Source organism: Mauremys reevesii, linkage group 22, assembly GCF_016161935.1.
Source record: "Mauremys reevesii isolate NIE-2019 linkage group 22, ASM1616193v1, whole genome shotgun sequence".
NCBI classification, from domain to species: Eukaryota; Metazoa; Chordata; order Testudines; family Geoemydidae; genus Mauremys; species Mauremys reevesii.
In genome coordinates, this window is record NC_052644.1 from 9,259,665 (window position 1) to 9,281,253 (window position 21,589).

A 21,589-nucleotide genomic window follows, 5' to 3' on the forward strand; every position below is an offset into this window, starting at 1 on the left:
AGTGCAGTGTGGCCTTGTGCTTCCCTCCTCCCCCACCTCACCCCGTGCTTCCCTCTCCCCCACCCCTCTCGGGCTACCTTGGCAGTTATCTCTCTATTTGAGTGATGAATTAATAAAAATGCATAAATGTGAAGCAACAATGACTTTATTGCCTCTGCAAGTGGTGATCGAAGGGGGAGGGGAGGGTGGTTAGCTTACAGGGAAGTAGAGTGAACCAAGGGGGTGGGGGGTGTTTCATCAAGCAGAAACAAACAGAACTTTCACACCATAGCCCGGCCAGTCATGAAACTGGTTTTCAAAGCTTCTCTGATGTGCACCGTGCCCTCTTGTACTCTTCTAACTGCCCTGGTGTCTGGCTGCGCATAATTAGCAGCCAGGCAATTTGCCTGAACCTCCCACCCTGCCATAAACCCCCCTTACTCTCACAGATATTGTGGAGTGCACAGCAATCAGTAATAACAATGGGAATATTGGTTTCACTGAGGTCTATCCGAGTCAAGAAACTGCACCAGCGTGCTTTTAAACATCCAAATGGACATTCTACCACCATTCTGCACTTGCTCAGCCTATAGTTAAACAATTCCTGATTACTATCCAGGCTGCCTGTGTACGGTTTCATGGCATTAAGGGGTAGGCTGGGTCCCCAACGATTTTAACATCCCCAAGGGTTATTTTCTGGTCTGGGAAGTAATTCCCTTCCTGCAGCTTTTGAAACAGACCAGAGTTCCTGAAGACATGAGCATCATGTACCTTTCCCAGCTATCCCATGCTGATGTTGGTGAAACGTCCCTTGTGATACACCAGTGCTTGCAACACCATTGAAAAGTATTCCTTTCGGTTTATGTACTCACTGGCTTGATGCTCCAGTGCCAAGATAGGGATATGGGATTCCATCTATTGGAATCCCATTGCAGCAAAGCCATCCACTATGACGTGCACATTTCCCAGAGTCATTACCCTTGATATCAGCAGCTTTTTGATTGCATTGGCTTCTTGGATCACAGCAGCCCACACAGTAGATTTGTCGACTCCAAATTGATGCCCGACTGACCGGTAGCTGTTTGGTGTTGCAAACTTCCACAGGGCTATCGCCGCTCGCTTCTCAACTGTGAGGGCTGCTCTCATCTTGGTTTTCTGGTGCTTCAGGGCAGGGGAAAGTAAGTCACAAAGTTCCATGAAAGTGCCCTTACGCATGCGAAAGTTTCGCAGCCACTGGGAATTGGCCCAGACCTGCAACACTATGCGATCCCACCAGTCTGTACTTGTTTCCGGTCCAGAATCAGCATTCCACGGCATAAGCCTGCCCCATTAACACCATAATGTGCACATTGCCAGGGGCCATACTTTGTGAGAAGTCTATGTCCATGTCTATGTCCTCGTCGCTCTAGTCACTGCGCTGCTGTCGCCTCCTTGCCTGGTTTCGCTTTTGCAGATTCTGGTTCTGCATATACTCCAGGATAATGTGCATGGTGTTTACAGTGCTCATAATTGCCACAGTGATCTGAGCGGGCTCCATGTGGCATCTGCACTGAAAAAAGGCGCAAGACGACTGTGTGACATTGCTCTGACAGAGGGAAGGGCGACTGACGACATGCCTTACAGGGAATTAAAATCGACAAAGGGGGTGGCTTTGCATTAGGGAGAAACACAAACAACTGTCACACAGAATGGCCCCCTCAAGGATTGAACTCAAAACCCTGGGTTTAGCAGGCCATTGATTTCACAGAGGGAGGTGGGAGCAAATGAATACAAAACAAATCTGGTCTATGTCTTGTTTTGATCCACTCCATCTATCTTTTACATCTTAGGCAGGCAGCAGACGATGCAGTACGACTGCTAGCCATCGTCATCTCCTGGGTGCTCACCAGAAGATGGTGCAGTATGACTGGGGAATGACCTGGCTGAGTCACTCCCATGTCTGCCCAGGCGCCCCGACTGACCTCACTGAGGGTGGCTAAAAGAGCACCCAGGAATACCATGACAATGGCTACCAGTCGTAATGCACCATCTGCTGCATTGCTCTGTAGCAATGCAGTCCCATGTCTGCCAGCACCCAGGAGATGTATGGTGACAGTCAGCTGAGCGGGCTCCATGTTTGCCATGGTATGGTGTCTGCTCAGGTAATCCAGGAAAAAAGGCGTGAAACAATTGTCTGACGTTGCTTTCATGGAGGGAGGGAGAGGGGGGCCTGACAACATGTATCCAGAACCACCTGTGATGCTAGTTTTGCCCCATCAGGCATTGGGATCTCAACCCAGAATTCCAGTGGGCAGCAGAGACTGTGGGATCTGTGGGATAGCTACCCACAGCTACTCACAGTGCAATGCTCTGGAAGTCGACGCTAGCCTCAGTACTGTGGACGCAGTCTGCCGAGTTAACATCCTTAGAGCATTTTTTGTGGAGACATACACAATCGACTGTAATAAAACGATTTCTAAAAAAACAACTTCTATAAATTCGACCTAATTTCGTAGTGACCCTGAGATTGTCTAGCCTGTGCTAGTAGTGAGATTCTGCGCTAACTACTGAAATCACTGAGAGCTCGGTTAAGTGGTGGGACCTCAAGACATAGCCTTGCAGAGGGTGCAACAGAGCAGCAATGGCCCATTGGCTAATGGCAGCAGAGCAAATGGTGGAGCCGTGGCTATGATGACAGGAGCTGGCAGCAAGGCTGGATTAATGGCAGCAACTGTGAGCCAGTTGCAGCAGTGGCCACAGTATCTGAGATGTTGCTTGATGCCTCTGGGGTTGGAGGTGAACTCATGTGAATTTGCCTCTGAACCTGGGTCCTCACTGAGCAAGGGCAGGAACCGTGAGGTGGGTGCAGCGGAGGGAGAGAGAACTGATGTGTTAAAGGAACATTTGTTTGTCAGACTTTCACACTACAAGTTGAGAAACTGAGGCAAAAGACACTGCCCAATGTACTCTGGGCAGGAGGGTGTTTGTTCATGGTCACATGCCTTTGAATGATGGTTGTGGTGTTTTCCAGATTAATGCTGGATTCCTTTCCCCACTCAGTGCTTGCAAGAGGGGAAGCATTGCCTCTTGGAGGCACCTAAGGGTGCTATGTACTTTTCCCAGATTACTGGGTAGGGGCTCAAGCCAGTTCTGCTTTGTATTGTTAAGAGGAACCCTGAACATTGCCTGGCAGAAGGGTTACATCCGGTTATATCCAGTTTCTTCTCCTGTGTTTGTTTTTGTTTAAAGAAATGTTCTTGCTGTTTGCCAGGGCTGACAAGAAGGGAGGAAATGGAGAAGTGTATTGGGGCTGTGAGATCAGGGCCACCCAAAACCTCTGTGTAAATAAAGTTAGATGGAAAGGCTTGGGGCCCCAGCGAACATGAATGTACTAGGCTCCATATTTCTTTTAATGGTCACCTGCCTGTGTCTGGCTGTAGCGAGGCGGTGGGATACCCCACAGCCCCGCTGAGGGACAGACCTCCCCTGACACCAACATGGGCGGAGCCACTGGGTCCTGTGCCCGCCCCTCAGAGGTCACGGCACAGACCTGGAAGTATAAAAGCTCACCTGCAGAGCTCAGTTGAGAACCAGCCACCGCAGAGACCAGACGTCTGCGGCCGAGCTTCCTCGGGGGAAGGCCGCAGCCGGCCTGAGGTCGCACTGGGCCGGCCGAGCCTACCCCTCGCTCATTACCCCGAAGAGGACTGGCCGAGCCTACCCCGCTCCAGCTACCCCGAAGAGGACTGGCCGAGCCTACCCCGATCCAGCTACCCCGAGGAGGAGCCGAGCCTGCCCCGCTCCAGCTACCCCGAGGAGGAGCCGAGCCTGCCTCTTGCCAGCTACCCTGAGGAGGAGCCAGGCCTACCCCGCTCCAGCTACCCTGAGGAGCAGCTGAGCCTACCGTCTGCTACTTACCTGGAGAAACCGATGGTGTTTGAGACCACCGGTGACGCTACCGTGACTCAGGTACACAACGAGGGGGGGTGTGGAAGTAGCCCGGGGGCAGCCGACCCCCGTCTGGCTGCAACACTGCCAGGGCCTATGTCAGTGTGTTGCGGCCAGGATCCCCACTGACAGCAGAAAATGAAACAAAGGTAGGGAATAAATATTGGTTACCAGCCAGTCACAATGTTCACTGTAATGACCCGAAGCCAAACGTGACGGTGGTGCCTCTTCTCATCTAGTCATCTCTGAGGTGATGGGGAAATGGGGAAAACCTCCTTCAGTGAGAGATCTTCGCACGGGAGCTGTGTTTGGGGAATGGCGACAATTCTGTGGTGCCTCTTAGCTGATGACTATTGAGTGGAGTGAGGTGACTGGCCAATAACCCTCCAGAGTGCAAGAGGGGGTAATCCCAAACGGCTTCACGCTTCCATGCCTGTGGAAGGGCAACAGTGCAAAATTTCCCCTATAGCAGAGGTCCCCAAACTGTGGGCCGTGCCTCCATGGGGTGGGCATGGAGGACCATGTGGGTGGGGGTGTGTGGCAGGGCTCGGGACAGCCCACTTGGCGGGGAGGGAATAACACCCAGCCGTGCTCTGGTCCCAACCCCAGCAACAGCCTGGCTTCATTCCTGGCTCCAAGCCCGGCCTCACTCCCACCCCACAGCCTTGGCCCCCTTAACCAGGGCCCTGTCTGTGTACCTTCCCTCACCCCCCGAGAGCCAGGGCCCTGCTCCCAGCCCCGGCTCTAGGGATGTGCTGACCGAGGTAAAGGGGGGCAGGATCCTGAAAAGGACACTGCCCTATAGCTACAGTGCTTGTTACATTCGGGGGAGGAGCACGGCCCAGCGGAGCTTAGTAGGGTTCAAAACAAACTCACTAAGTTCGCTCACAAAGGCCGGGAAGGCCTATTACAGACACCGAATCGACCTAGACAATAGGATGAGTTGCTCTGTAAGCACTTGTCTGTAATGTGGGGAAAGAAAAATTGTGTTGTTATGTGGGGCCTCGTGCAGTCAGCCATCAAACAGCATTAGTGTTCTGAGAAATGACAGCGGATACATTTTTACACACGTGGTATTGCACATCCAACGCAAAGTGACTCCTGCTTGGCCCTCACTACGATGGATAATGCTCAACTCCTCACTGGACAGTGAGGTGTATTGAGGACTGTGTTTGAATTGCGAGCTTCAGGTTTCCCTTGGAGGTGGCTAGTGTCCAGAAGGGCTGGGAGGCACTCATCTGACGCAAAGGCGGATTAAGGTTTCCTGGGGCTCTGGGCCTGAGTAAGTGAGGGGCCCTTCCCTACTCCTTCTGCCTGCAGTCCCGCTCCCATTCCACCCCTTCCACCTGCATCCCTGCCCACAGCCTCACCCCTTTCTGCCCCTTCCCTGGGCCTGCCCCTATTCCACACAGGGTCCCTTCATTTCACCCCCCTCCCCCAATGCAGCCCTGCAACCCATTTTCCTCCCTCAAACTGTGGCCCTAAGACTGGAGAAGCTCTGTCCCTGCACCACAGCCTGGGGCACAGCAGGGAGTGAGAGCTCCTCCAGTCCCAGGGCTGCAGCCAGGGTCTGGGTGCTGGGGCTTCCCCACCTCCCCCCGCGCTTCAGCTGGGGATGGGGTCATGGGCCTTGGGGTAGGGGGGAGACTTCCCCTGCCAAGTGGCTTCTGCCAGGGATGATCTTGGGGTGCACTGAGACTTCCCCCGCCCTGCCCACCTACCTGGAGCTGCTGCCGGGGAGCAGGGACAGGGTGTGGGGGCTTCCCTAGCCCTGCCCATCTGGGAGCCAGGGCTCTGAGCTTCAGCCGCCCAGTGGCAGATTTTTTTCTGGGCCCCTAAGCACGGGCCCTGTTGGCCCAGAGGCTAACCCACCACTGGTCTGACCGAAGACCTGGCCGTGCAGGAAGCAGGAAGGCTCCTCTTCACTATTTAGGGTTATTGTGTAACTCACTGGGGAGTATGTATCCCAGCCGCTGCTCCGTCCCATGCTGACCCACAGGGGCGAGGAGCTGTGACAGCCCCACCCACAGAGAACTGGCTCCTTAGCTTATCCTGTAGCAGCTTGTGCTTTAGAAGCCCCTGGTTCAGTCTCTGGTGTATTAGCCATGAGGGCTAAAAGTTTGAGCCAAAGGCTGAGGGCTGGTGGCAATGGCTGAGGGCTGGTGGCAATGTGACAGTTCTTAGAGTGCCCAGGCGTATGCACCACATTATTACCTCTCTGCCTCACCACCCATACCACAGCCCTCTGGGTCCCATCAGCATCCAGTCCCTTCTCCACGGCGCACTCGCAGTCACACCAGGGCTGCTGTCCCCAAGGGACCGGGGTACACATCCACTCGAATAATATGACTCAGGATCAGCCCCTTGTACTACAGCCCAGCCCTGAGAGCTACAGAGAGTGAAAACAATCGTAAGTGTATTGCGATCTGGATTGAAGAGCCGGTGAGTAAGGACATCAGCCTTCCTTTCATACCTGACACAATGCTCTTTGGTGAACCAGGATGTACAGAATTTTGCCAGGTGGCACTGAGAGGAGCAGGGAACTCACCTCCTCTGTGGATTGGCACGGAGGGGCACCTGTGACACACACTCCCCACTGGGTTACAGGGGCACCTGGGAAGCAACAGGAGGACTGAAAGGGAACAAGGCCTGAGTGGCTGAGAGGAGCCTCTTTGGAATGTGGCTTCAGGATAAGGTCAGGAAAGGCGAAGTACATTAACACAGGCAACTCCTTAGTTTACTGATGGCATCGGGATGTACCCAAGCCTTAAAAGGAGGGAGATGAGTTAAAAAGACAGACTTGTGTATTTGCAGATTACCCACAATGCTGTGGGTCATGGCCTCTACCCTGCAAAAAAACCCACACATCCCCCAATTGTATCCCACTCGCTCTCTGGCAAAAACCCTTAATGGGGCCCACAGAAGCTCGGACACACAAATCTGCCCACCTGGCTGTCAGACGCTCCGGGTGGTGGGGAAGCTACTCTGCCCCTGTGACAGGCTTGCACCAGAGATCAAGTTGGATGGTATTGCAGGATGTGTTGCTGTTTGGTGTCTGTTAGAGAGGGCAGTGAGAGCCAGAGGGCAGCCCCTTTGGGCCTGAGATGTTCAGCTGGTATTCAGGGTGTTGCAGGGCATTTCTGTTAGGATGAAAATCTGTGAGACGAGTCAGGGAGATTCTCAGTGTCATCCTGGTCATTCACACACGGGCGTGTTCCTTGAGCACCTCAGAGTCTAACAGCAGCAGGCAGCTTCCTCACCATGCAATCCCCATGTCTACCCCTCCAGCGAGCTCTGTGCCTAAGAAGCTCTGTGTCAGGAAGCCGAGCCTGCATCAAAGCCAGTCTCTGGGCAATGTAATGAGCACAGCTGGCCCATAGCAGGTTGCCTGTCTGGCTACGTCCCCTGACTGATTGGAAGAGTCAGGCAGGCCTCTGGGGGAAGAGAGTGGGAGTGAGGACTCAGAACCTTTCACTATCCAATTCCACTAGGGTATTGCAGATGCCAGGAAAGATCCCCACAATAACAAGACTATTGCCCCACTTACACTGGCTACTGACTCCTGCTCTAACCAGTAGGCACAACCACCCATGTCCTGGTCACTTGGTCTCTCTGTTCTCCTCCTGGCTGGGTAGTGGGGGTGCTGTGAGCCATTGAACCAAACTGTAAACCCTGTATATGATGCCTAGGGATGCTGTCACAGCCCCAGCACCCCTAGTTCCAGCACCCGTCAGAGGGTCTCTATGTAGATGGTGGAGGTTTGTGCTAAAACCTGGGTAAGAGCCAGGATCAACTGTGCAGTGAAGACAGAACCTGTGAGAGCTCCTCCAATTTTTTTTTCATTGACACTAGGTTACTGTCTGCATTTGGGGTGCAAACGGCTTGATGAGGAAGCAAACAGACCTAAATCGTAATGCCTGACAGACCTCCCTGCCTGAGCTGCCCTTTGCTCAAGTCACTTCAATTAATATCCACACCCAGCATTCAAAGCTCCTGGCCATTTCCTACCCCATTTTTTCAGGGTTTGCAATAAAGATAAATATTCTCAGCAGCAGTTACTGAATTCCTGTAACTGGTAGTGACACATTTCAGTTTCACATTTACAGGCTGTGAATACTACTAACGCCTCAATCAATATTGCCTTTGACCAGGAATCGTTAGGGCATCTGTGTCCCATCACCCACATTGGTGCCTCAGCAAGAGAGCATTTCTCCCTTGCCCTCATGTCACCTCAGGGACGGAATCACTTCTTGCTCAGTCCTCCTCAGACTTTTCCACTTTGTTATTCCCCTTCTTTCCTCCCCACCCACCCCAGGCATTCGCCCCAGGTGCTCACTTCTAAATGCTGATGCTGCTTACTACTATACCAAAGGGGGCCTTACCTTTCCTTGGCATCCAGAGAGATTTCTGGCTGAACTATTCGGAGCAATCGGTGGTGAAGACAAGTAACAGACATCAGAGAAATGTAGGGCTGGAAGGGATCTCGTGAGATCATCTAGCCCATCCTCCATGCTGAGGCAGGACCCTATAAACCTAGACCATCCCTGGCAGGGGGTTGTCCAACCTGTCCTTAAAAACCTCCAGTGATGGGGATCCCATGGCCTCCCTAGGTCACCTGTTCCAGAGTTTAGCTACTCTTAGAGTTAGAGAGTTTTTTCTCTTACCTAACCTGAATCTCCCTGGCTGCAGATTAAGCCCATTCTTTCTTGAGCTATCTTCTATGGACATGGAGAGCAATTGTTCAGTGTCTCCTTTATAACAGACCTTAACATATTTGCAGATTGCTATCAGGACCTGCTCATCCTTCTCTTCACTAGACAAAACAACCCCTATCCTTTCAACCTTTCCTCACAGGTCAGGTTTGCTAAATCTTTGATGAGTTGTGTTACTCTCCTCCAGACTTGCTCCAGTTCTTACATGTCTGTCTGACCATTGTGACAAAGTTCCTCCCCTACTCTGGTGGGTCCTGCGCTTATTGGCAGATTTGCTCACCTCAGTGATCTGAGGTCAACTCCTATTGTGTCTGATCAGGAGTTGGGAGGTTTGGGGGGAACCTGGGCCCGCCCTCTACTCCGGGTCCCAGCCCAGGGCCCTGTGGATTGCAGCTGTCTATAGTGCCTCCTGTAACAGCTGCATGACAGCTACAACTCCCTGGGCTACTTCCCCATGGCCTCCTCCCAACACCTTATTTATTCTCACCCCAGGACCTTCCTCCTGGTGTCTGATAACACTTGTATTCCTTAGTCCTCCAGCAGCACAGCCTCTCACTCTCAGCTCCTGGTGCCTCTTGCTCCCAGCTCCTCACACACACTTCCTCTCCTCTGGCCCCCTCCAGTCTGACTGGAGTGAGCTCCTTTTTAAACCCAGGTGCCTTGATTGGCTGCAGTTGTTCTAATCAGCCTGTCTGCCTTAACTGGTTCTAGCAGGTTCCTGATTTGAGAGAAAACAGCTGCTGGAAGCTTCTTGGGAGGTTGGAAAGTCCCAGGGAGATGGACTGGGGGCAGGTTACATGGTGATAGGCCTGTGATATAATGTAAAGGTGTTCAGTGTATTTATTTTACAGTGATACCACCTCCACATACATGTATGTATATGTCTGTCATGTACACTCACAGGTTTACACCCACACATAGTCACACAAACATGTACACACATGTACATGTGTTGTCATAGGTTTATTCCCCACTTTGAACTTTAGAGTTCAAAAGATGGGGACCTGCATGGACTCCTCTAAACTAAAATCCTAGTTTAGATCAAGGACTAAGGGAAGGGGAGGGGGAAAAGTGAATCCCTCTTTGTTTGATTCAAGGAGTTTGAATCGAGGTATCTCTCCCAAGGACAAGGGGAGGGGGAAGAAGGAGAGGGGGAAAAGTGAATCCCTCTATCTCTCCTAAGTACTAGGAGAGAGGAGGAGGGAAATGGTTTGTTTCCCTTTGTGTTGAGATTCAGGTTTAAATCTGTGTTCCCCAGGGGAAGTTTTTGGGGGAACAGGGAATGTGTCAGACACTTAAAACTTGACTGGTGGCAGCGAGAACCAGATCTAAACTAGGATTTTAGTTTAGAGGAGTCCATGCAGGTCCCCATCTTGTGAACGCTAAAGTTCAAAGTGGGGAATAAACCTATGACACGTGTACTCACACACTCATACACAGCCGTATGATGTGTGTGTGTGTATGTTTATGGCTCTGAACCAGGAGCGCTGTCGGCTTTTTTACCACCCTAGGCAGCGGACGGTCCCACCCCCGAAATGCCGCCCCCGAGAGAGGCGGCAGAAGGTCCTGCCCCTGAAATGCTGATGATGGCCGGGACAGCCAAAGATCCAGCTGCTGCGGTCGCTGCCCCCCAAAAGTTAGCACCCTAGGGGACCACCTAGGTCGCCTAATGGGTTGCGCCAGCCCTGCTCTGAACGCTTTAGTTAATAACATAATGTGCAGGACCATCTAACGCTTTCAGGATTGCCAGATTTCTACTGAATTAGTAGTCCAATGTCACTTAAATACTAGCCCCAAAGGAGCCCAATATATTTATTGAAACAAAGGTGTTTTTTATTAACCCATTGGTCTGTACATCAAATAACAAAGGAAAGCTTCTCTTAGATACCCAGTACAGATTTGATTTAAAAACAAAAAGCTACAAGCCCCAGCTGGTGATTGTCCACATTAGCAACAAAGGTAATAATTGGAGATATACCAATCTCCATGAACTGAAAGGGACCTTGACAGGTCATTGAATCCAGCCCTCTGCCTTTCCTAGCAGGACCAATTTTATGCTCCAGATCACTAAGTGGCCTCCCCAAGGATTGAACTCATAACCCTAAACTTAGCAAGTCAATGCTGAAACCACTGAGCTAGCCAAACAACCAAGGGGAACTTTGACAGGAAGGTCACTCCACCAGCTGGCCACCACCTCAACCATATTAAACTCCCCTTGACAGTTAGATCATTACACACCCAGCCCAGATGAGACCCCCTACAAAAACTGTGACAGCCAGTGACCCCCACTAAAAATCCTTCCACCCAGAGTCCCCTACACCCTAGGAAAACCCAGAACTGCAATATAAGCTCTGTCACCCAGACTCCCCCTTCTTCCCCCCCAAGTAAACACTCTGATACCCACAGCTTCCTGCCACCCAGTAAAAACCCAGAAATCCCCATGAGATGCCCAGCCCTGTCATGTGCAGCCCCAGAGGGGCAGCTCTAGCTCCTCCCCCTGCCTTAGATCCAGCCTGGCTGCTGCTTTCTCCAAGGCTGGAGGGCTCCTCCTTGCCCAGTCCTGGAGCCTGCAGGAAGCTGTTGGGCTCCAGCACCTCAGCCCAGGCTCTGCAGCAGGCACTCCCACCAGGCAGGCTGCAGCTGTGTGAGTGGGGAGCAGGGCAGTGGGGGAGGCAGAGCCCAGCCCAGGTGAGGTAGAAGGGTGGGGGCCAGCCCTGCCTCCCTTACCTTATCTCCACTACCTAGTGCCTTGATCATGCAGGAAAGACCCTGCTGTCCTGGGGTCTGGCCTAGGTGGGGCTGTGCTCTCTTGTCCAGCGAACTATGTGTCCCCTCTGCAGAAGAGCGGCTGGGCTGTGACCCATCCCATCCCCTAGGGTCAGGATTCCCCTGCTGCTGGAATGGAGTTATTAATTGTTGTTCGGGATGTTGTGTCATGAAGGAACTTTGTGTTGTTTTCCTCCAGGACTTACTGTTTCAGAGTCCGTTCTGTGATAGACCCTGTGTCCTGCATCCCGCCCTGGGCTCTTCGGGGAGCAGCGTGTTTGTGAAAACAAGCTACATGGCCCGTGGAAGCATCAGGGTACTGAGCTACATGTCCGAAGTTTTCACCCTGGCCATCATGTTCTCCAACCCCTTTGACCGCTTGCTCTACAGCTCTGAGTTTGCCATCGAGCTCTTTGCTGGCAGGAAGCACTTTGACAGCATGGAGAACCTGTACTACTACATATACAACCATGGCCCACTCTATAAGTGCGAGTCCTACAGGAAAGTGAAGCTTGAGATCCCGGATGACCAGCTGGAGGTGACCAATGAGAAGATCCAGGTGAAGGCCACCATATCCACCAAGGATAAGTCCATCATTAAAGTGCAGATTGAGCAGAAAGATCCCTACGATGCCCACTCAGCCAACTCAGGCAGCCCAGGGAAATGCCCCAATGTGACAGACAAGGGGGCTGCTGGTGGGAAATAGTGACTCTCTTTCTCCCAGCTTGAGTAGACAGCGATGTGCTAGCACTAAGAATGGCCAGAGCGCTGTGGGTGGTGGGAAGAGCTAGCCACCCAAGTGCACTCTCACCTGACCTCCTGTGTATGTATTCAGGTGGCTAACCTGAGCTGCTGCCCATGCCACAGTGTCCACACTGCTATTTTTAGTCCACTAGTTCACGTCTCTCTACCCAGGCTGGGCGGTATCCAGACCTCCAGTGTTTTGTCATTTTAGAATATAAAAGTTTTGTTTCTTGCTTATTTTTTAACCTAAGAAATAACAGGCAAGGGAGGGAGAGAGGGAGGGATAGCTCAGTGGTTTGGGCATTGGCTTGCTAAATCTAGGGTGGTGAGTTCAATCCTTAAGGGGGCAGCTAAGGGATCTGAGGCAAAATCAGTGCTTGGTCCTGCTAGTGAAGGCAGGGGGCTGGATTCAATGATCCTTTGGGGTCTTTTCCAGTTTTAGGAGATAGGTATATCTCCATACATTATATTATAGCTGTTGGCATATGAAGACCTGAATCTTAAGCATTTATCATGGTGATTAAAACTCCCAGAAAGTTTTGCAAAAAGTAATGCTAAAAAAAAACCATAGAATTATTAGTAAATAAGACCTAAACTTCTTGTAGGTGGAAATATGTTTAAGAGCCTGGCCTTTGGGTAGAGCTGTATAAGGTTGTTTTTAATTGCATGCTAGATAAAATATAATTGGCTAAGAAACTTAAATAAAAGTTATAAAATGTAATGGAAACTAAAAGAAAGGGATAAGTAGATAAGATCATAACAGAAGAATGGCCATACTGGATCTGCCCAGTGGTCCATCTAGCCCAGTGCCAGATGCTTCAGAGGGAATGAACAGAACAGGGCAATTTCAGTGATCCATCCCCTGTTGTCCACTCCCAGCTTCTGGCAGTCAGAAGCTTAGGGATACCCAGAGCATGGGGGTGTGTCCCTGACCATCTTGACTAGTAGCTGTGATGGGTTCCCCACAGGGTGCAACCTGGAACTGGGGTACCACTGAGCCCGCCTGACCCACCAGCCTGGGCTCCTTACACTGTCCTGCTGAGACAGGCCCCCATGTCCCCTCCAGCACACACACAGGTAGGGACACACCCAGCTGCAGCAACACACAGACACTGAGATCAGCTCTGCATGGGAAGACTTAAGCTAAGGAACTGCCCAAACTCTCAAGTGAACACCCCCCTCTGGGGGATAAGCCCAAAATTATACCGACTTGCGCTGCACAGGGAACTGTACAGAGTAAGCTCATGAAATTCATCCCCTGCTTCAATGTGCAGAGGAATGTACACAGCTTTCTGCCCCAGGTTATGATTTCCACACGCTGGTTTTAGACAAAACAAAATAAGTTTATTAACTGGAAAAGATAGATTTGAAGTGATTATAAGGGATAGCAAGCAGATCAAAGCAGATTACCTGGCAAATACACAAAAACACAGTCTAAGCTTAATAAACTAAAGAGATGGGATATAAGTAGCAGATTCTCACCCTAATTGTTGATTTAGGCAGTTTGTAGAGATTCTTGAGGGCAATCTTCACACGCTTGCAGCTTAAAACCGCAGGTATTTCTCTCACAGGCCAGAAATGCCTCTAGCCTGGGTCCAACACTTCTCCCCCAGTTCAGTCCTTGTTTCTCAGGTGTTTCCAAGCATCTCCTTTGGGCAGGGAGTCAGTGAAGAACCACGCTGATGTCACTCCTCTGCTTAAATAGCTTTTGCATATAGTGGGAACCCTTTGTCTCCCAGTTTTGTTCCCATGCCAGTGAGTGGAAAAACATTGGTATGGATGGAGCCCTGTACCAGGTGACCTGGTCATGTCAAAGCAGCCATGAGTCAGAGGCTGTTTGCAGCATCCTCAGGAAGGCTCCCGGTCAGAGATTAGCTTCTTCTAAGACCTATTCTTGCTAATGGCTGTTTCCAGCCAGCTATCTAGATTGATTTCATTCTGTCTAGTGAGCATTCCCCAGGTGTAAACACATTTGTAAAAGAAGCATAGAAAATATTCCTAACTTTAGATACCACAATGCTACATGCATACAAATAGGATAATCATATTCAGTGAATTATAATATTTTCAATGATATCTTACATGACCTATCTTACATAAAATACATTATAGTTATACCATAATCATATCATAACAATATTGCTATTAAGAATAGGGGGTGTAATGCCACAGTAGCCATTTATCCTCCATGAACTTATCTAATTCTTTCTTGAACCCCATTATAATTTTGGCCTTCACAACATCCCCTGGCAATGAGTTTCACCGGTTGTGTGTATGTTGTGTGAAGAAATATTTCCTTTTGTTTATTTTAAACCTGCTGCCTATTAATTTCATTGGGTGACCCCTAGTTCTTGTGTTAGGAAAAAGATAAACCCTTCCTTATTTGATAAATAACACGTCCCTATTTGCTTTTTCTGCACCATTCATGGTTTTATAGACTCCAGTGGCGGTCTGTACCCTGTATTCACCCCTTTCACACTGTTGTAATATTCTTTGTACAAAATTTGAAAAGTCATAACTCGCTGGTTAATATTGTCCTCATGGGTGAACATGCTGTTGCGGGAGGCTAGCCCCAGCCCCAACCTTCTGCCCCCCTCCTTCTCTGGAGCCTGGAGCACACACCCCCAGCCTTCCCATGCACCCCCAGTCTCAGGCAGGTGGCCCGGCTGGAGCATCCCCAGCCCCAGTGCAGGGCAGGCGATGCGACCAGAGCACTCCCTGCCCTGGAGCCCTGGGAGGACACCGTGGTCCCAGCACCGGGAGGATGGGCGGCATAGTGTGGCATGGCCTCAGCCCGGGGATCTTGTGTGCACTGCAGCCCCCAGCCTGCCACAGAAGGGAACAGCAGGCAGGCGGGAGCCTGGGAATGGAGCATGGGTGGGGTCATGTCAGGCTGTTTAGGGAGGCACAGCCTTCCCCAGCCTATGATATCTGCCACCCATGACTGTCCTGATAAATTGTGAGTAGCAACATTGTATGTAAAGTTATAAGATTCCATTACATGGTGTTAATAAGAAATATTCCAAGTCTGGGGAGCAGCCAAAAAATTCTACATATTGAAAAGAAATAGCTTGGTGTGTCCATCTACACAGTCTTTTTGTCTCCTGAACCTCAGCTGGAGATGCTTCAGAGAAGAGAAAGGACAATAAGAAGGAAGGGCAGATGCCCCAAATAATTCCTCCCTTTCTCTCTGCCCATGGCACCCAGGACACCTGCAGGACAAGGGAGCAGCATTGGACCAGGGGCGGGATCTTGACTGAAAGTTCAGTCAGTAGAACTGCTGGAACATGTGATGAGAGAGCTTGCTTTGAATTTGTTCCAGTTTGTTAAGTTAGGCATTAGTTGCATTGTACTTTTATTTTTCTTGTAACCAATTCTGACTTGTGTCTCATTACTTTTTTTCACTTAAAGTCTATCCTTTCGCAGCTAATAAACTTGTTTTATTGTTTTATCTAAACCAGTGTGTTTGCATGGAAGGGTTGGGGGAAACTCCATTTGGGATACCAGGATTTGTGCATATCATTTTCTATTAATAAATGCCAGACTTTCTGTGAGCTTGTATTGTCCAGGAGGCTGCGCGGCAGTACAAGAAACACATACCTGGGAAAAGTCTGGGACTGGGAGTTTCCTTCTGTCCCTCTGCAGTGTAATTCGTGAGTGGCTGGCTGCAGCACTCACACAATAGCAGTGTAAAAGGCAATGTCCGTTAGAGAGGATACAGCAGTTCATCAGTCCATAGTGTATCCTGGGTATGTCACAATTTCCCATTAGTCATCTCTTTTCTTTTTATCCTGGGTATACCCTCCGTTGTCTCTTTTCCTTTCACTGAAGCTGTTCCATGCCCCTAATAATTTTTGTTGTCCTTTTCTGAACCTTTCCCATTTCCAACATATGTTTGCTGTGATGGGATGACCACATCTGCACACAGTATTCAAGGTGGGGGCGTACCAGGGATTTATAGAGAGGCAATGTGATATTTTCTGTCTTAGTATCTATCCCTTTGTTAATGATTCCCAACATTCTGTTACCTTTTTTGACTGCAGCTGCACGTTGAGCGGATGCTTTCAGAGAACTATCCAGGAGGACTCCAAGATCTCTTTTTTGAGTGGTAACAGATAATTTAGACCACCTTTTTTTTTTTTTTGTATTTGTGGGATTATGCTTTCCTTCTAGTCATCTAGTCCAACCCCCTGCTCAAAGCAGGACCAAACCCCAGACAGATTTTAGCCCCCTCAAGGATTGAACTCAGAACGCTGGATTTAGCAGGCTAATGCTCAAACCACTGAGCTATTCCTCCCAAGGTTTAACTATCTTAAATAATTTAGTATCAACTGCAAACTTTCCCAACTCACTTCCACACCTTTGTCTAGATCAGGGATTCTCAAACTTCATTGCACCGTGACCCCCTTCTGACAGCAAAATTTACCACATGACTCCAGGAGGGGGGGCCCAAAACCTGAACCCACCTGAGCCCTGCCACCCCTGGTGGGGGGCCAAAGCCCAAGCCCCACTGCCCAGGGCGGAGGGGGGCCCAAAGCCAAAGCCTGAGCTCACTGCCCCATGTGGGGAGGCCGCAGTCCAAGGCCTTTAGCCCCGCCACTTAGGGCTGAAGTTCCTACCCTTTGTTTCGTATCTTTTAAATAGTTACTAGCCTATGAGAGGACATTTCCATTACTTTGTTTAAGAGCTTTTGTTGGGGGACTTTGTCAAAGGCTTTCTAACAGTCCAAATACACTACACCCATTGGATCACCCTTGTCTACGTTTGTTGGGCCCCTCAAAGAATTCTAATAGATTGGTGAGGTGTGATTGCCCTTCAAAAAGTTTAGTTTATCTAAGTGTGTGACAATTTTGTTCTCTACTATAGCTTCCAATCACATTGCTTGGTACTCAAGTTAGGCTTACTGGCCTGTAATTGCCAGGATCACCTCTGGAGCCATTTTAAAAGGTAGGTGTTGCTACCCCTCTAGCCATCTGGACAGAGGCTGATTTAAGGGGTAGGTTACATACCATAGTCAGTAGTTCTGGAATTTCATATCTGAGTTCCTTCAGCATTCTGGGACAGTTCCTGAGATCTGTCACCTAAAAAGAATGGCTGAAGTGTTGGAATCTCCCTCACATTCTCTGCAGTGAAGACGAATGCAAAAGAAAAAATCATTTAGCTTCACTGCAACTGACTTTTTCTTCCTTGAGTGCTCCTTTAGCACCTCTACCATCCAGTGGCCCCACTGATTGTTTGGCAGGCTTCCCGCTTCTGATGTACTTAACAAAAAATTTGTTCTTAGTTTTTGTGTCTTTAGCTGATTTCCCTACACGTTCTCTTTTTGGCCTGCCTAATTATACTTTTACACTTGACTTGCCAGAGTTTATGCTGCTTTCTGTTTTTCTCAGTAGGATTTAACTTCCAACTTTTGAAGGATGCCTTTTTGCCTCTAACCATTTCTTGTACATTGTTGTTTACTCCTGGGGGCATTTTTTTTTGGTCCTCTTTTTGTATTTTTTTATTTGGAGTATACACATTGTTGAGCCTCTATTATGGCATTTTAAAACAGTCTACATGTGGTTTGCAGGCATTTGTCCCTTGTGATTGTCCCTTTTAATTTCCATTTAACTAATTTCCTCATTTTTGTGTGGTTCTCCTCTTTGAAGTTAAATGCTACTGGTATGGGATCCTTTTATATTCCCCCCCTACAGGGATATTAAATGTAATTATATTATGGTTGCTATTACTGAGTGATATAGTGACCTTTTGGACCAGATCCTGTGCTCTACTTAGCAGTAAATCAAGAATTGCCTCTCTCCTTGTGAGATCCAGAACTAATTGTTCCAAGCAGCAGTCATTAATGATGCCAAGAAATTTTATGCCTGCATCCTGTCCTGAGGTAACATATACCCAGTCATAGACTACTGAGGTTGGAAGGGACCTGAGGAGATCATCTAGTCCAATCCCCTAACAGGTTTTTACTCCTATCCCCTAAGTGGCCCCTCAAGCATTGACCTCACAATCCTGGGTTTAGCAGGCCAATGCTCAAACCACTGAGCTATCCCTCCCCCCTGTCAGTATAGGGATAGTTGATATTCCCCATTATTATTGGGTTTTCTGTTTTTGTAGACTAATCTCCATGAGCTTTTCACAGTAACCATCCTGGTCAGGTGGTTTGTAGTAGATGCCAATCGCTATTCTCTTATTGAGCATGGAATTTCTCTCCATAGAGAGTCTATGGTACTGTTTGATTCATTTAAGATTTTTACTATATTTGACTCTATGCTTACTTTCATGTATAGTGCCATTCTCCCACCAGGGCGACCTACTCTGTCATTCCTACGTATTTTGTACACTGACATTACCATGTCCCATTCACTATCATCATTCCACCAAATTTTTGTGATGCCTATTGTACCAGTATTCTCATTTCATACCAGGCACTCAAGTTCACCCATCCTAGTATTTAAACTTCTAGCATTTGTAACCAAGCACTTATAAAATTTGTCAATATTTAGTTGTCTGCCTTCCCGTGATGTAACTGGATGGGACTCTTCTTCATTTGGCTTGTTTTTCTTCAGTTACTGCCGGTACTTTGTCAACTTCTATCCTCTCTTCTTTACTGGGATAAAGAAAGTCCCCCTTAATAAATCCTCCCCTAAGGGATGTCTCTGTCCAAACCATGTGCATCTCTGCACCCGTCTGCTTTCCCCCAGCCCTTAGTGTAAAAGCTCCTCTACGACCTTTTTAATTTTTCATACTGAGAGTTTTGTTCCACTTTGGTTTAGGTGGAGCCCATCCTTCCTGTACAGGCTCCTCCTTTTCCAAAAGGTTCCCTAGATCCTAATAAACCTCAGTCCCTCCTCCCTATGCCATCGTCTCATTCACGCTTTGATACCCTGGAGATCTGCCCATCTAACAGGCCCTGCGTGTGGAACTGGAAGCATTTTCTCTCACCTAGCAGCCTAAATTTGGCCCCCAGGACCTCTCTCCTACTTTTCCCTATGTTACTGATACCTACTATGTACCATCATATTATAAAAACATTGCAAAAAGGAGGAAAACAATAAAAAGGCCGAGCAGGCTGGGCTGATAATGTGAAATCACAAAACACAAGTAAAGCAGTGGCAAAGCAGAGGTTTATTCGAGCTGCTTATAGATATAAGTGGATCTTGCAACACACTCAGCATATCTGTAAGCGGGTGCTTTTGGGGGAAATATATATACATAAGAAATAGATGAGATTCAAAACCGTACTGATAATGGAATGCTAAGAAATGGGAAGTACCGGAACACCTGATTATAAAGACATAGAAATAAAGTTGGCCACTGAGAATGGGATGATGGATCCTCTGTAGTAAGTATGTAATTGACCATAGGAGCATTTTATTTGCATGGGACACAAATTCTGAGAAATGCTTCTGGGGTTCTGCTTGTTCTCTGTATAACTCAGAGGCAGAGGGCAAAAGTAAACAGGAAAAGCAAGAGATAAAATCAGTACAAATTTCAGCTACAACATACTCCGAAAACCCAGTAGGATGTTACAAGGTCAAAGAGAAGTTGAGACAGTTATGAAACAGTTAGCTGTGGTAAAGCAGGAAGCTTCCACAAATTATGCAAAATGTGGACAGGTAACCTCTTATGAAAGCAACTGAAATATCGTGCTGCTGTATGCAGTGTATTAAAATGTGTTGCTTTTTCTCTTTCTATTTTTATTAATTCCTTCTTTTTTGACAGTTCCTTAATGGGTATTTGCTTCTTTTCTTTCTTTTCTTTAATTCTGCATGTGCAAAGCAGACATAAGCACAAACTTTTTTCCCTAAAATTTATAATTGGACTAAGTAATAGGATTTCAGTCTAACACCTCATTATTATGTATCTGTGTCTAAATTCAGTCATTTATTTTTACTTAGAGACCACTGTAATTTTGGATTTTTGTGTATTAAGACTAATTTAGTAATTACCAGCTACTAAAACTATTCGGCTGTTTTCTAAAAGGTACTGGCCTTAGGGTTATAATGATCTTGTAGTGTATTTTTCAAAATGTGGAATTGTATTGTGTGCTGTTAAATCTCTGTGAAAATTTATTATGTAATGGTTAACCTTGTTCTGTTGTTTAAATGTACATGCTTCTTAAAACTAACAATTATGTTAAATCTACTCTGTGCGTGTTACACACACAGTTCCTGTAGTTGAATTGTCTGAGTGAAAATCACCACCTGACATGAAAAAGAGACTTTTTTAATGTAACATTATACTATGTTCAATAATTTGATTGTCACTTCAAAGACTAAAAAAACTATTAATTTGGCTAGCTATATTTCAAGTATAAATGTGTCTTATTCATAACAATCTGTATCTAAATGTTTTTCTCTACCCCTTCTTTTGGTCTTAAAAAAAAAGTCAATTCTTTTGCAAAACCAAATGTGCAAAAGAGGGAGGATGGTGACAGAAACTACCATTTAAGTGTAAACAGTCTGCAGTACTAGCAAATCAGAGTGGTAAAAAACACAATACATAAAAAGCAGGTGCAGAAAGAAAAAAAATCCTGCTACAAGACTCACTTTTAAATTCTTATAAATCAAATCAATCTCAACAAGGAAGAAACTTTTTTTTTAAAAAAGCACCAAAGGAATATGCTAAACTTAAGGTAAAGAAACTTTACTGTAAACAAGTTCAGTAAAACTAATTATTTTAACCTTGCAAAATCCAAACGTCAATCTTGTAATATAATTTCTAAGCAACAAAATGTTAACTTTGTTTCTAAGCCTAAACTCCTGCCTTCTTTCTATGTGTACAGCAGTGCTCAGGAGGTGAGGAAAATAACAGTACAATAAAGTTTTCTTTCATTTTAAATTTGTTTAATTTCTTTTTTGGGAGAGAGGGTTCTTCCTCTTTCTCTCATTTTTTTTTAATTTTAATTTTCCTGCCTTTTCCAGTGAAGAGGAAAAAAAAGGAAGAAAAATATAAAGAGGTGAGAGAAAAGTAAAATTAAAAAAAAAGTATTTTCACACTTTCCCATGGGAAAAAGTCAGAAAGCAGAAGGATTCAGGAGGCCTGGGGCAAAGCAATTTCAGGGGCCCCTTCCATAAATTTTTTTTACAATACTATATTCTTGTGGGGGCCCCTGCGGGGCCCAGCACAAACTGCCCCACTTGCTCCCTCCCCATGGGTGGCCATGGGAAAAATAAACCTTCCGCATCTCGGCACAAATCCAGTTTTGAGAAAACTTCTTGACAAGGTATCACTGGTTCTCAGCATCAGCTAGTGCTAAAAGGCACTAAAGCTCATTAAAAGGGTTGGACAAATATGTGCCATCAAAACTGTTTCTGGATCTAAACTAGGGGTTTTTAAAAAGCAGAAAAAAATCACGGACAATGTCTGCTTTCCTTCAAAATTTGTTGCGTTTATTTTTAATTGAAAAGCTGAAATAAGTCTGCCAAAACCTGAACATGGTTTGGAGTTTCAGAAGTGTGCCC

General features: G+C 47.6%; 1 pseudogene; it reads left to right on the plus strand.

Annotated features, from left to right (window-relative positions):
* The first annotated feature begins 1,822 nt into the window (after nucleotides 1-1,822).
* On the plus strand, nucleotides 1,823-12,090 carry LOC120388829 (annotated as a pseudogene).
* Nucleotides 12,091-21,589: the final 9,499 nt, after the last annotated feature.